Raw genomic sequence first — 15,615 nt, 5'->3', positions numbered from 1 at the left:
ATTTGGGCAGATCCATGAAGCCAATTACTTGATGATGTGGCACTTCCTCCCAGCTCCCTTGATCCTCTGTGGCTGGCTCATCGATCAGAGTTTGCCAAGGAAGCAAGTGTAACAGTCTGAGATTCAAAATTGCTGACAGCTGTATGTGGACGTGACGAGGGGCGTTCCTGGCGACGTGCTTATGATTCCCTTAGGCTGGCTTAATTATCCTGCCATTTGATAAGGTTTAGCAATTCGGTATGAAGTGGGAGAAAATCCGTGGTAATATTAGACAGAATCTGTAATTCTTCGATCTTGGTAGGATTCATCTGGAACCGCCTTCCCACCTACTCTCCCTTTTTACTGAAGCATTTGAACGTTGAATCTAGACACATATTCATGCATCATTTGCTTGGTTTGGAGAAGTCAATTAAATTAAAACATCAAGCTGAAAAAAATGTATACATTAACACTTACTTTTGATTTTTTAGCTTAAGTACAATAGAATTATGTTTTGGTACAGTTTCGTTGATGTAGTGGAGGGCTATTAACTAGAGGAACAATTACAGCTAGCAAATGGTATATGATTCCATGCACAAGTATAATTGGAAAATTAGGTGCAGATAAAGTTTTTTTTTTCCAAATGATGTATTTTTGCACAGTTGGCTCTTCTAAATCTCATGCAGATGCATAATTAATAGAGAGATGTATTCACTTAACTACCGACTTTTGGAGACTGCCCGCGGGTGTCTTCTCAGAGACCCAGTGTGACACCCAATGACATTTCTGCCATCTGAATGCAGAGTAGTTATTGCCGAGGAAGAAGCTTCTGTTCAGGGAGAGAAGTGCAGAACGAGGGAGAAGGCAGCTTCCCTTAGTGAAGAACCTGCCTCCCATCACTACCATCCAGTTGCCAGGCAGTAGAGACCAAAGAGCAGGGGATCAGCTCGGGTGTGACTTGCTTCTTTAAATCTATGTTTTATTTTACTCTGAGACTTCTGGGATTAGAGAGAAGATGTGAAGGCAGTACACAGAACTCCCATAAACCCCACACCCAATTCCCTCTATTATCTTTAACAACTCTGCTGAGAGGTAACTTACATACTGTCACATCCATCCATATAAGACATATGACCTGATGGTTTTTAGAGTATTCAGAATTGTGCAGCCATCACCACAATCAATATTAGACATTTTTGTTACTCCAGAAAGAAAGCCTGTGCCTCCCGTCAGCCACTCGCTGTTGCCCCCACATCGCTCAACCCTGGGCAGCCAACCACTTACCCACTGTCACCATCCATTTATCTGCTTCGGACATTTCATACCAATTGGACCACATGATGTTTGGGTTCTGTCACCATCTTCTTTCATTTAGCATAACGTTTCAAGGTTCAACTACGTTTCTCCTTAAAGAATCGATCGCCTTATCATTAGGTAACACCACTCTTATCCAATATAACCTTCCTGGCTCTGAACCCTGTGCTGTCTGAAATTAATACAGCTACTACAGGTGTCCTCTATTAATGCGTTAGCATGGCGGATGTTTCCCCACGGCTTTACTTTGAACACACCTGAGTGTTTGCACGTGTGTTTACACTGGGCATCTTCCAGACAAATATAGTCAGGTGTTTGTTTTTAACAAGGCGCGACCAATCCTTTTCTTTCAGTTGGTGTGTTTAGAACATTCGCATCTGAAGCAATTGATGCGGTCGGATCAATATCCTCCACAAATTTATGTGTTTTCTTTTTGTTACCATTGTGCTTTCTTTACCCACACACCCCCACACTTCTTTCTTCTCTGGTTCAGTGGAAGCATTTATACAGTTGCAGTTTATCTCCTCCCTTAGGATATAACTTAACCTCTTTTAAATATGTGCCGGAAGATGCTGAAAGGATTTGCAATAGGCATGACCCATCTACCTCCACCTTCAATGTACACCTGCCGTCATCTTGTAACACGGCACCTTCGATCCCTCCCGTAGGTGTCTCCCAACACGGCGGTGTGTTCTTTATTTCACTTCCCCATATGCTCTAATCACCCAGTATTTTTGTTGCTAATGCAGATGTAGCATTTAATTTAAACACAGTTATCTTGGGGCGCCTGGGTGGCGCAGTCGGTTAAGCGTCCGACTTCAGCCAGGTCACGATCTCACGGTCCGTGAGTTCGAGCCCCGCGTCAGGCTCTGGGCTGATGGCTCGGAGCCTGGAGCCTGTTTCCGATTCTGTGTCTCCCTCTCTCTCTGCCCCTCCCCCGTTCATGCTCTGTCTCTCTCTGTCCCAAAAATAAATAAACGTTGAAAAAAAAAATTTAAAAAAAAAAACACAGTTATCTTTTAGATCAATTGAGAATAAGAAACAAAGTGTTATGTTTTATTTTCATTTATATTTTTCTCTGAAGCTCTTCCTTTCTGCATGTAGACCTGAGTTTCAGACCTACATAGCACTTTCTTTTTCTTGAAGGACTTCTTTTACAATTCCCTGTAGGGAAAGTCTGCTGGCAATGGATTCCCTTAGTTTTGTTTCCTGAGAAAACAGCTCTCCTTCCATTAAAAAAAAAAAAAAGTTTATTTGGCTATTTTGAGAGAGACAGAGAGAGACAAGCAGACTGAGAAGGGGACAGAGGATCCGAAGTAGGCTCTGTGCTGACAGCAGGGAGCCCAATGTGGGGCTCGAACTCACAAACTGTGAGACCATGAACTGTGCCTAAGTCGGAGGCTCAACCAACTGAGCCACCCAGGTGCCCTTCCTTCCCTTTTAAGGATAACTTCCTGTCAACACTCTATTTCACTCCTACCTTTCTTCTCACTGTGTCTGACAGGAAGCACTAGGTAAAGTGTATCCATGTTTCTCTATGCAGCAAAGCCTTTTCCCCTAGTTTCTTCCGATTTTCTTTGCCTTTGTTTCTGTGTAGTTTGAATGTGTTATTTCCAGGTGTAGATTTATCGATAATTATTATGTGTGGTGTGAGCTGAGTTCTCTGGATCTGTGTTTTGGTGTCATTCATTTTGGAAATTTTTCAACTGTTATTACTTTAAAGTTTCTTCTTTTTTTTTATTTTAGAGAGAGCTGGAGTGAGCGCAAGCAGGGGAGAGGGGAAGAGAGAGAGAGAGATTGAGAATCCCAAGCAGGCTCCACACTCATCCCAGAGCCTGGTGTGGGGCTTGATCCCACAACCCTGGGATCATGACTTGAGCTGAAACCAAGAGTCAGAGGCTCAACCTACTGAGCGACCCAGGCACCCCTCAAAATTTCTCCTGATCAGTTCTTGCTTTCTTCTCCTTATTTTTCCCCAGTCATTCCGTTCCAGCTTCTGTTCACCCGTCTCCACACCCATTGGCTCTTCCCTCCTCCCCGTCTCCCCAGAGCCCATCATGGATGCTCTGCATTTCGGATGCGATGTTCTTATGTCCGGTCATTTCCTTCTGAGTCTGTCTCAGAGTCTCCACCTCAATGCTCACCCCCCACCCTGTGCATTCTTGCGAGTTGCCTACGGTTTCCATGAGAGTCTGCAACGTGCTAATCACGGCTGTGGCACGTTCACGTGCAGTCACTCTGGGGCTAGGCTCACGTCTGACTCAGTTGAGGGAAGCTTTGTCAGTGGTCCTGTGCCTGGTGCTTTAACTTGACCAAGGTTTCCGGAAGTGAGGAAGGAGACATCAGTCCTGCAAAATGACTCACCTCGAAAAATAAAACACTTTATTTGCAAGTGACACAAAATATCCATTCCCGATTAGAGATCCACAATAAATATTAGTACACTGAGGATTTATTGAATTTGAAATCATTTTAGAATTTCGCAGTAAAGAAACTAGCTCAAATTTGTCCAAAAGAAGATTCCTGAACGCATTTGACTTTGAAGCCATTTATGGACACTTGTGAGCATTACCTGAGTCTCCGTGTTTCTGGAATATGCGTTGGGGAAGAATATGGAATGTGCAATGTGTTTATCCACCCATTTACATGATCTTTTTTCCAGATTTTGTTAACGTGTGTGTATATATGTCTATATATACTGTTTTTTTGCACATAATAAGTTAAAAATATTTGTTTGCACATAATAGGTTAAAAATATTTGTTAGAAAAATGGTTTTCCAGGAGATCTTACATGTTCACTAAGCCTCTTATTTGTGTATTTTTTAGTTATGGATTTTTCAAAACGTAGGTGGCGAAGAAAACATATGATGCTGTCTTTACCTTGTCAGCGTATGTGAAGGCTCATTCCTTAAGAAAGTGACAGTTCACTCGTTCTTTCATGCACCACGTGGCCTCAAGGGCCTGAGGCGTGCCACCCAAATGTAGTCCTTAGTGCGCTATGTCAGCAGAGGCACAAAAAAACAAAAACAAAAACAAAAAACCCAACTTCCTCTGACAGAGCTTATATTCCACGTATGTGCTTATGAGGCATTAGCCATTTCTTGAGAGACACCCAAATAATGGGTTTTTCTGTGCCAGTATTTTAAGGCCTGGGAGTCATAACAAAGATGTGATGAGAAGGCGTGAGTCCCTCATCTTTGCTTAGAACGAGTTGCATTTAAGTTAGGACGAACCAGCACTGATTCCACGGGCTGCCGGTGTGTGATACAACGGGCATTCCGGGATCAAACATCCGTGGTAATTTGTGGTGGAGAAAATCGAGCATCCTTCCTTACTGAAGACACTCTTGGCGCCCATTATACGTTACTGCGTTAGGTGAATCTAGTTGTGTGTGTGTGTGGGGGGGTGGTCCACAGAGTTTCTCAAACTTGTTTGAGAAGCATCTCACGAATGCGGTGTTTCATAATTCACATTCAGGGAAATGCTTTTCTACTCCCTATGTACATAACAAATGCCAATGTACCCAGATAAGAAATTTGAAAATATGCCAATTTTAGAAGCCCCAAAACTAAGGAAGAAAAAAGGAATCTCAGTGGGGAAAAAAAATGTCAAAGTATTCTGAATGATTTGAAGCTTGTAGATGCTTTACGCATTCAAAAAGCAAATCAAAAAAAAAAAAAGGAGAAAAAAAAACACAAAACACCCCAAACCCCCAGGCTGGAAGTAAGCAGAAACAAACGGGCCTAATTTTGTATCAAAGTGGTGACATAGTAACACAGAGAAACAGTATTCCGAGTAATCTCTGAAAACAGCACCCTGACTCCGCATCCTTGATGATTATACTCTAAGGATAAAAAGAACTCCAGATGAATCTTAAAATTCACTCAGCGGTTTTATTGTTAGTGGTGATTTTGGCATCATAATTTTGATGCCATTTTTATGTATCTTTTAGAATAAATAACAGTATTAATATTATTAGGGAATATATAGACAGAGAGTCAAAACAGGCAAGAAAATAAACTTTGTCATGCTGAATTTGAATAGAAAATAGTAATAAAAACTCATGACTTAACATGCACACACTCATATCCTCACTCGCTCCATGGAGAGTTTAGAAGCAATAGCACCTCGGGGCAGTAGCACATAAGCTGAAATCTGAATTTATACATATCGTTTCCCATTAGAAGGAAATAGGGCTCAAAGACATAATGGTGTGTCATAGGAAATTCCACTGGTTAAATGTGAGATTGTTTGAACATCAAAATCAAACATTTTTATTGTAAGATATAGAACATAAAATACATGAGCCCGTAATGTCATTAAAATATAAAGCAAAGCAGAACCAAACACGAAATTAAAAACATACACAGAGGGGTGCCTGGGTGGCTCTGTTGGTTGAGCGTCTGACTTCGGCTCGGGTCATGATCTCACGGTGCGTGAATTTGAGCCCCGCGTCGGGCTCTGTGTTGACAGCTTGGAGCCTGGAGCCTGTTTCAGATTCTGTGTCTCCCTCTCTCTCTCTCTGCCCCTCCCCACTATCTCAAAAATAAATACACATTCAAATAAAACACACAGATGGAGAGAGTGGCAGGTGAGGACATGCTCTCCAGATGTGCCCTACAAGTACTTGGTGCCATGAATGCAGGTCAGCAGAGGGCATCCGCTGTGGTTCCTTTAGGACCTGCCTCAAGTTCAGGGAACCGTGGCTCAAGGTGATGTTCTTTGGGTGGTGGGAGTGCCGAGTGGGGAGGGGCGTTAAGGCCCAGCACTTCAGCCCAGCTTCGGACCCATGGGCAGCTGCCTGGTTCTGAAGGGCATTGCCCACCCGGGAGCTGCCCTCTGCCCTGGGGGTTGGGGGGAGGGTTTCATCTGCCTACAGCACTCCCCAGTGTCTCCCTGTGCTCCCTCCCCTTTACAGGTGCTTCTCTCTAATAAACATCCCGCACCCCAAACTCCAACTCCACGTTAGATTGTGGAGAACCCTAACTGTGATATGGAAAAAGGGAAAAATAAGATTGCCACCATTGCGAGGGACAATTATAATGAATTTCTTACCCTGAAAATTGATCACCAATGGGAAAAAATCAAGCATTTGCTCAGAACCAGTTTATCCTCTGTTAATAAGGAAAACTCTTTGCAGAAAAGTAGCAGGTGATAAATGAGGAAGGGACGACACAATTAGGAAATCACCCCTTGACAATCCTCAGTGAAATAACCGATCCGGGTGAGGACCTTCCGGATGCCGACAGCCACGAAGGAGCTTGTTGGGGAAAGGATTTTGTTCGGTTCCAAAGTACATGCCGACACCGTGCTTGCTATTTGCAAAGGAGGAATACGCATTTGCATGGCTAGATCTTGAAGTCGCAACTGTGACCACGTGGTGAGAGTCCTCACGACCATCGGTGAGCAACGTTCTCTTCCCTGCTTCCTGACAAAAACCAGTAAGAAGTAAACAGCATCACCTGCCTGAGGAAGAGAAAGACACGAGGGACGGCATCATCTGGGCTCCTAGATCCAATTGGACCTGAAGGCGACACCCAGGCCTTTCCAGAAATAGGAGCCACTAAATTCTGTTTGTCTCAAGCCTGTTGGCGTGTGTTTCTTTCCCTTGCAATTATGAGAGGTTGAGTAAGATAGAAGGAACAGTGAAAAGTATGGACAAATTTAGGTGCGTATGTGTGGGAATCATTTTTTAAAATGTAATAGGCAAAAAGATGTGATTTTTTATTTTTAAATTTTAATTATGAAACATTTCAAATGAGCACGAAACGCCAGGAGATAATAGAACAGATCATCCACGCACCCACCTTGGAACAGATATTAACATTTTGTCATATTTGCTTCGGGGCTCTGTGCTGAAACGTTTGCGTGGTGTTTAGTCCCAGAAGGGACAGGTGTTCAGTGTCCTGTCTATTCCACCTCCCGGGTGCTACGTACTCTCCCCTAGGGGCATCCAGGTTGGCTGTGTGTGCTCTCAGAAACATTCAAATCCATCCAGGTGAACATTATATCCCAGATGATAGCATTCACAAACACTGACCGCCCTTAATACAGACTGCCGATGGTCCCGTATCAGTACATACGGAGCAGTCCCACATCCCTCGACCGCTGTGAAGTATTCACTGGGAACAGACCTACTGACTCCTGCTTAGAGGTGTTCAATCTTTTGCCATCCTGTACAACCCTGCCGCAAGTGTTCTGGTACGTAGGTCACTTCACACGTATGAAGGCCTATTGTTTGTGGGGCCGAGAAGTGCCAGGCAAAGGTTTTGTATAATTGCAGTGGTGATAGACTTTGCCAAATGTCTGACCTGAAGGTCCTATCAACTTACAATATATACAAAATCACTCATTCCACTCTGGTCAAGTTTGGGTTATCAAACCTTTGTCATTGTGATCAGTGGGGGAAAAATGTGATTTCAAGATTGTTTATAGTTGCATTTCATTTTGGCCATCATTTAAAAACAGCTTTTAGGGGCGCCTGGGTGGCGCAGTCGGTTAAGCGTCCGACTTCAGCCAGGTCACGATCTCGCGGTCCGTGAGTTCGAGCCCCGCGTCGGGCTCTGGGCTGATGGCTCGGAGCCTGGAGCCTGTTTCCGATTCTGTGTCTCCCTCTCTCTCTGCCCCTCCCCCGTTCATGCTCTGTCTCTCTCTGTCCCAAAAATAAAATAAAAAAAAACGTTGAAAAAAAAAACAGCTTTTATTTCCCTTTCTGTGAACGCTCTAGACTTTGCCCATTTTCCTACAGGACTTTGGTTTTTCCCAACTGGCTTTATCTATTGATCCATCTGTATTTTTAAAAATTAGACCTTTGTGACATAAATAGCAAATGTGTTTCACTGTTTCTCATCTGCCTTTTTACTTTTGTTACAGTGATTTTTATGCTGCAGAATTTTAAAAATTGATTTCATTTAGTTGAAGTTGGGAATCTATTTTAGGGTTCTGCATCATCTTTAGAAAGGTGTCATGGGCTGAATTGTATTCTTTTCAAATTCATATGTAGAAGTCATCACCCCCAATTCCCCGGATTGTGACTGTATTTGGAGATAGAGCCTTTTCAGAGTCACTGAGGGTAAAAGCAGATCATACAGATGGGTCCTTATTCAACATGACTGGTGTCCTTCCTCAAGAGCAGAGGGGGTGGAGACACAGATGCAGAGCAAAGATGTGTGAGGACACAGCAAGACGACTGTGTACAAGCCAAGGAGAGAGTCTCCTGGTCCTCAGAAGAAACCAAGCCTGCTGGCATCTTGATCTTGGGTTTCTAGCTTCCAGAATGGTGAGGAGATAGATTTCTGCATTTAAGCCCCCCAGTCCGGGGTCTCTTGTTATGACAGCCTGAGCTGACTAATATAAAAGAATTTCCCATAAGAGGACTTTTTGAAAAGCAAAGCTTTCCATGTATCCTCTAGACGTGTGAATTACGTCATCGTTAGATTTTTCTACGTGTGTCTTCTCTTCCGCACCCTCTTCAGTGGGTAAACTAGCTTTCACAGGGATGCTACGTCTTCTCAAGGAAGTGCCGGGAGAGGAGACACCAGCACTGGGCAGGTGACTGGATGTCCCCAGTGCAAACCCGCTCATCACACCTGGGTCGCCCCTTCCAAAGCGAGCACTGACATCTGGAGAAAGAAAGGTGTGTGCAGCATCTACAGTGAGCTTGCGGTTTGGTCCAAGAGAACAAAGGCGGCTGGAGGTGGGTTGATTCAGTTCTACGTCACGAGCTCACTTCCAGCAACGATTGTCCCCTGGCCTTTACGGAAGGACCCTTGCTCCTCAGTTTAGCAGCACGCCTGCATTAGCCCAGGGCCACGGCGTCCACAGGACCCTCCCCAACACTGGCCGGAGGCGGTGGCTTCTCCACACGCTGTGCTTGTGCTCCCAAGGAAGAGATGGAATCAGACAGGCTCAGCTGGAGGAGAGTGGCGTGCACGGCTCCTGTCCCGAAAGTCTGACTCTGTGTTCCGGTGGAGCTCCTGGGCAGAATATTTATTCGCTTTGTCCTGCTCATAAACTCATCATGTAGCTTTTAAGTGGGGAAAATATCCCGGTTCATTGTGAGTTGATACTGAAAGTGGTGGATAAAAGAGCCAATTTGTCCGTTTCCCCACTGGATTTAAATTTGAGCTGACAAAAAGCCACCGCTGAAGTAGTCGGTCACACATCAAAGGTTTAGATCTAATGGGCCTTTGAAGAGATCATGTAAACATGAGGGAATAGTGTTCTGAGGGAGTAGTGTTGCTTCAGAACACCTCGAGGCTTTGATGGCTATGAACACTGTTTAAATTTTAAATGGCTCTTAAGTAAGTTCTTTCAACTCCTCCCCTTCTGTCCTCTTACCGCAACCAGACCATCAGCGGGCCAGGTCAGGATCGCAGAAGTCACCGTCACCGTGGTCTGCAGGTGGCAGTGCTGGTGGAAGGGCAGGAGGGCACGTTGGACTTTCTGCCCCAACAAATACGTGTTGTCACATGACCAGGACTCTCCTCTGTGTATTTCAGCAAGATCCCTCAACATCGTTCCAGGACTCTGCTCACCCTGTGAGATCAGCCATTTCTGTAGACCATGATGGTACTTTCTGGATTCATTTCAAATCTGCCCTTATAAGGTCCTATAGGACCAGAGGTCAAGTAATTAAATCTTAAAACACTAGACTATGAATGCCGCATGGGTGGTGTTTCTCTCCCTGGCTTCCCAGTGAACATACAGCATGCAACACACAGTCTGGCACAGACTAGGACTCAACAGATATTTATGTAATGGGTCGAAAAAGAACCTTTCTTATTTTTATTTTTTTTTAATTTTTTTAAAGGTTTATTCATTTTTCAGAGACAGAGAGATCGTGAGCAGGGGAGGGGCAGAAAGAGAGGGAGACACAGAATCTCAAACAGGCTCCAGGTTCTGAGCCATCAGCACAGAGCCCGACGCGGGGCTCGAACTCACAGACCAGGAGATCATGACCTAAGCCGAAGTCGGACGCTTAACCGACTGAGCCACCCAGGCGCCCCGGTAAAGAACCTTTTTTAAAAATGGTAGACTAAGGGGATGAGACCAATCATACAACATATTAAAAACTCTGCGAGATTGCGACAGAAAGTAAGAGAATGAAGGATGGCGGGTGTAAGATGTGGGAGAGAAAGCTGACATCAGGAGATGCTTCTCTTCTAAGGTCGTTGGGGCAGGCTAGAAGTCAACAGATCACCACAGCCTCTGCGCCTTAGCTTCTAGTGATCTCTCAAATGGGATTGCTCTGGGATTGCCATAGCAAACATAAATCCGTCAACGGGGACCTGACTAATTTCTGCAAAGCTCTGTAAAAAGTAAAGCTTCTGGCACACTGCGTGAAATAACTGGGCACCTTGACATGGCAGGACGACATGTGCAGAAATCAGCAGCAAATACAGGCAACAGAAACAGACTCACAGTGAATCCAGAGATTGGAGTTGGAGGACCATATCTTTTTTTAGTTTATTTATTTATTGTGAGAGAGAGAGCAGGGGAGGGGCAGAGAGAGAGAGAGAGAGAGAGAGAGAGAGAGAGAGAATCCCAAGCAGGCTCCACACCACCAGCTCAGAGCCCGATGAGGGCTTACACTCACAACCTGTGAGATCCTGACCTGAGCTGAAACCAAGAGTCGGACGGTCAACCAACTGAGCCACCCAGGCACCCCAGAGTTGTTGGACTTTAAAGAACCTGATGATCATGTTCAAGGAAACAGAGCCTTTGAGAATTCTTACAAAAGAACCTACAAAATTCTTTAAAAAAGGAATTAATTGAACATTGTGGAATAGAAAAATACATAAACATTTAGAATTAAGTTGGAGGATTTAATGTAGATTGGACATGGAAATAATTAGTGAAGTGGGAGATAGGTCAAGTGTCAAAGTCAAGAGGATATCACAGAATAACAAATTATGGAAAGTACAGGATAAGGTTGAAGACACCCCAAGGGTACTGAGGGAGTGCCAGCGTGTGTGGAATTGGAATACCGGAGAGTGAGGAGTGAAAACTGGGCAGAAGTGATATTATATCGGCTGAGAACTTTATAAAGCTAATGAAAAAACAAGAATCACAGATCCAAGAAACTTTGCAGATCCAAACAGTAAATTCTAAAAATTACACATGAGGGTCCGTTACAGTAAAGCTTCTGGACACCAGAGGCAAAGGGAATTTTTTAAATTCTTAAAAATAGCTGGAAGAAAGAGGCAAGTTTTCTTCAAAACGGCAATATGAACTGATGCTGACAACCCTCTTCTCAACAGCAGACGTACAAGCCCGAAGACAGTGAGAAGGACTAACAGACAGTAAGCACCAACCTGTAATTCTATACCCAGCAAAACAAGAACCCGTTGTAACATGGAGACAGTGACTACACGTTCGGGTATAAGCTGAGCGATTCTGTCATCACCATGCCAGCACCGAAGGAGATGCTGCAGTTGCTCTCATCACACAAGGGAAGTCAGACTGTCATCCCTTTTATCTAATATTTTAAAAAACTAAACTGTGAGATATAGAGCTGTATATTTGTGTGGTTAAACTAGAAAGAAGAAGGCAGAGAGAGGATTTAAAGATGTGGAGGGGGAAGTGGGGAGAGGGCATTCGGTGGCACAGGAGGCAGGCTTCTGGAATGCAGAACTATTCTGTTTTGGTCTGGATGGCGGTGTCAATTGCATTTTGTAACCGATCATAAAAGCACATTCGATGTGCTTTTAAAATTTTTACTGTTTTCTGTTTGCGTCATATGCATAGTAGCAAAATGTTTTAAAAATGAAAGAAATGAAAAACAACCTAGGATTTGGGTTAAATATCCTTTCGGACAAACAGCTCCATCAAGGGAACATCTTAGAGAAGACCAAACAGGTCATACCTGTGCGTCACAAGATGGCAGAGAACAGCATAAGTACCTCAATTCCCAGGATGTTTCCAGAACAAATGTGGGATGTGGAATGTGCTAGAGTAAGCTGATGTGGAAATTCGAGTAGATCCTCTTGTAATGAGAGGGAGAAAGAGATTTTAAATGCATTTAAAAAATTTTTTTTCAACGTTTATTTATTTTTGGGGGACAGAGAGAGACAGAGCATGAACGGGGGAGGGGCAGAGAGAGAGGGAGACACAGAATCGGAAACAGGCTCCAGGCTCTGAGCCATCAGCCCGGAGCCTGACGCGGGGCTCGAACTCCCGGACCGCGAGATCGTGACCTGGCTGAAGTCGGACGCTTAACCGACTGCGCCACCCAGGCGCCCCAAATGCATTTTAAAATTAGCAAATGAAAGGGCTAAACACTTCTCATGCCACCATTGAGTCACCTGACACTGTGGTGAATTTTTTAAAAAATTTCTTTTAATGTTTATTTATTTTTGAGAGAGAGAGGAGAGAGAGAGAGAGAGCGCGCGCGCACTTGAGCAGGGGAGGGGCAGAGAGAGAGGGAGACAGAATCAGAAGCAGGCTCCAGGCTCTGAGCTGTCAGCACAGAGCCCGACGCGGGGCTCCAACTCACGAACTGCGAGATCATGTCCTGAACCAAAGTCGGATGCTTAACCGACTGAGCCACCCAGGCGCCCCTATATTTTATATCTCTATGCTACGTTATGGCATTTATCTATCTGTTTAACACAATCCAAGGTAGATAGGAGGTGTCTAATGAATACTATTTTTCTCCCTATCTTCATCATAGGAAATTACTTTTATTATTCGGTTTGAAACCCGTGATTCTGATCCAGTGCTATAATATAAAGGAAGAATAAGGTTGTTGTTTTTTTTTTTTAAACTCTGACATTATGGGTTGGGATGGCTGCTGGTTTTACAGCAGTGCTGTTCCAGTGACGCATATAAGTACCATCATCCAATATCATCGGGCACCACAGAGGAGCTGACACTGTGCTAGATACAGTCTGAACAATATTTAAAAGAAGGAGGCCGAGCACAGCAACCAGCAGAAAGGGAACTGTCGATACAAAAGAGCAGCCCGCCTTTCTTTGGGGAATATTTAATTACATGTGGACGTGTTTGTGTATTTTCCCTGTGACATGCTTATTGAGAAAGCAAGAAAAGGTAGCTCATAAGTTAAGCATCTGACTCTTGATTTTGGCTCAGGTCATGGTCTCATGGTTCGTGGGCTCTGTGCTGACAGCACAAAGCCCACTTGGGATTCTCTCTCTCCTCTCTCTCTGGCCCTCCCACACTCTCTCACTATCTCTCTCTAAATAAATAAGAAAACCTTAAAAATTAAGTAAGTAAAAAATAAATAAAAAGCAAGAGAAGATAAAGTATCACAGGTTAGAGGGAAAGTAAGAAATCAAGTTATTTCCAGTTTAGGGGAAAATATGGAAGGGCAAGAAATAATCTTCACCCTTTTCCTAGCCATCTCTCCCTGGGCGTCTCCTCTGATCTTGTAGCCGGGGCAGACACCTCCGCATTGCTGAGTCCACCTTCTTCTGTTCAGGGGTACTGGTGCTTCTCCACCACTAACACTCTTTCCCTAACTGACCACATGTGTCCACTTCTCCCACGGGAACCTCCGGAGCATCTGTGGAAACTCACTCCACGTTCTCTCCTCCTCCACAGAGGTTCTGAGATCCCAAGTGGGACCACAGCATCAGCAGCCTGTGCAGCTGGAGCCCTCAGAGAGAGGGTGAGGCCTCCCTGTCCCTCACCCTGCGTCTTGGGAGTCAGTTCCCTTCCACCTGCCCCCTCCCTCACCCACCACTCAGCCTCGTTCACACTGGCTTCCAGGAGAGCCTCCTTGTCGGCAATAGTCATGGCACTATTTTTCAAACGCACTGATCACATCTTTTCATATCCGAGATCAAAGACCTTTATGGTTCCCCAGAATGTCAAAATTCTTGAGTGAGATAGCCAAGCCCTCTTCTTACCTGTCCTAGTCTGGGATCACACCAACGTCTCTCTCGTTGGCTGCAAATTTCAGCAGCCAGGGATCATAATCTGCCTGTGCACCATGTACATCATTCAAGGAAGTCTTTATCTCCATTACCATGACTTTTATTTATAATCTCTCTACTGAAATCCCCCAACTGTCCCTGAATTCTGTCTTTCTTCTCTTCCAAAACTTTTGACACATCCATCATGGCTATTTGGTGGTGGTGGTGTTCAGTCTTAATTTCATAATTGTAAGCTGAACTCTGCAATCCAGCTAGACTTGGAGGGTAATAAGGGAAAACATGGAACCCACATAAGTGCAGTGAGAACACAAAGATTATAGGGGATCTTGAGCAGGTGAGGGTGGAGGGGTGCTCTCCCGCGCTACAGAAGGAATGGTCTGGCAGTTAAGATACAACACAAATCGAATGTATTAGTTTTGTCCATTTGGCAGTGGTAGTCTTCTTGCTGGCCTTGCCATTCCTAGACCCAAAGTGTCCCATGGCTTCCACAATATCTACCCCCTTTAACCTTGCCAAAGACCACATGCTTGCCCTCCAACCACTCAGTCTTGGCAGTGCAGACAAAAAGCTGGGAGCTTCTTGTGTCGGGTCCAGCATTCCCTAAGGACAAGATGCCAGGACCCATGTGCTTCAGGATGAAATTCTCATCATCAAACTTCTGCCCATAGATGGACTTGCTGCCAGTCAGTACCCTGGCACATAAATCCTGGAACAGTCCTGTGAGAGCAGGAATCTTTATCACCAGATCCTTTCTCCCTAGTGCTCAGAGCATGAAGGTTTTCTGCTGTCTTTGGAACTTTATCTGCAAACAGTTCAAAGGAGACATGGCCCAAGTACTCACCCTCCGTGGTGATGTCAAAGAACGTGGTGGGGTCGACCATGGCTAGGCAATGTAGGGGGCTTCTGGGTGGTGGAGGCATCTGCAAGGCCTCCATCATGGCTGTTTTAAATCATGTATATTTCCAACATCTGAGCCACTCCTGAGCCTACTTATATTGATTATTTTGTCTCTTGGCAGAGTTTCTGTTTGTCTCATAATTTCTGGCTTGTACATGCATGCTAGTTACCCCTGAATGCCATATGTGAGATGGTAGAGATCCAGGTAAATAGTACTTATGTTTGGATGTGGCAGGCTCCTTCCTCTGCTGGGCTGTTAGTGTGGTGGTACTTAGCCAATCTAGCTAGAAATTGAGTTGGTTTGGGTTTTGTTATTGCTATGGTTATTGGCTTCAAATTTCTCTGTATTATCTTGTATTTCAGGTGGGGGTTGGTTTGTCAGAGCTTTTCTTAGTGATACTGCTGTACTCTCTGCTGTAGGACTTCCCTGGATGTCGATGCCTCCAAAAGAGTCTCTATTCCTTTCCCCTGGGCCACACTGAGGATTGCTGTTGATTATTCCTCTGTGCTTGTTAGTCTGGGGGTA

The 15,615-nt window shown here is 44.5% G+C and overlaps 1 pseudogene; it reads right to left on the bottom strand.

The window, feature by feature from the left end:
• Nucleotides 1-14,576: 14,576 nt before the first annotated feature.
• Nucleotides 14,577-15,076, bottom strand: LOC124503267 (peptidyl-prolyl cis-trans isomerase A-like; annotated as a pseudogene).
• Between the last annotated feature and the right edge of the window lie 539 nt (nt 15,077-15,615).

The sequence above is a fragment of the Lynx rufus genome, unplaced genomic scaffold, assembly GCF_022079265.1.
Source record: "Lynx rufus isolate CCGP_SWC_20201006 ecotype Redwood Valley unplaced genomic scaffold, mLynRuf1.p SCAF_8, whole genome shotgun sequence".
NCBI classification, from domain to species: Eukaryota; Metazoa; Chordata; class Mammalia; order Carnivora; family Felidae; genus Lynx; species Lynx rufus.
Note: the sequence above shows the minus strand (reverse complement) of the source record. Positions and strands in the feature narration are given on the sequence as shown.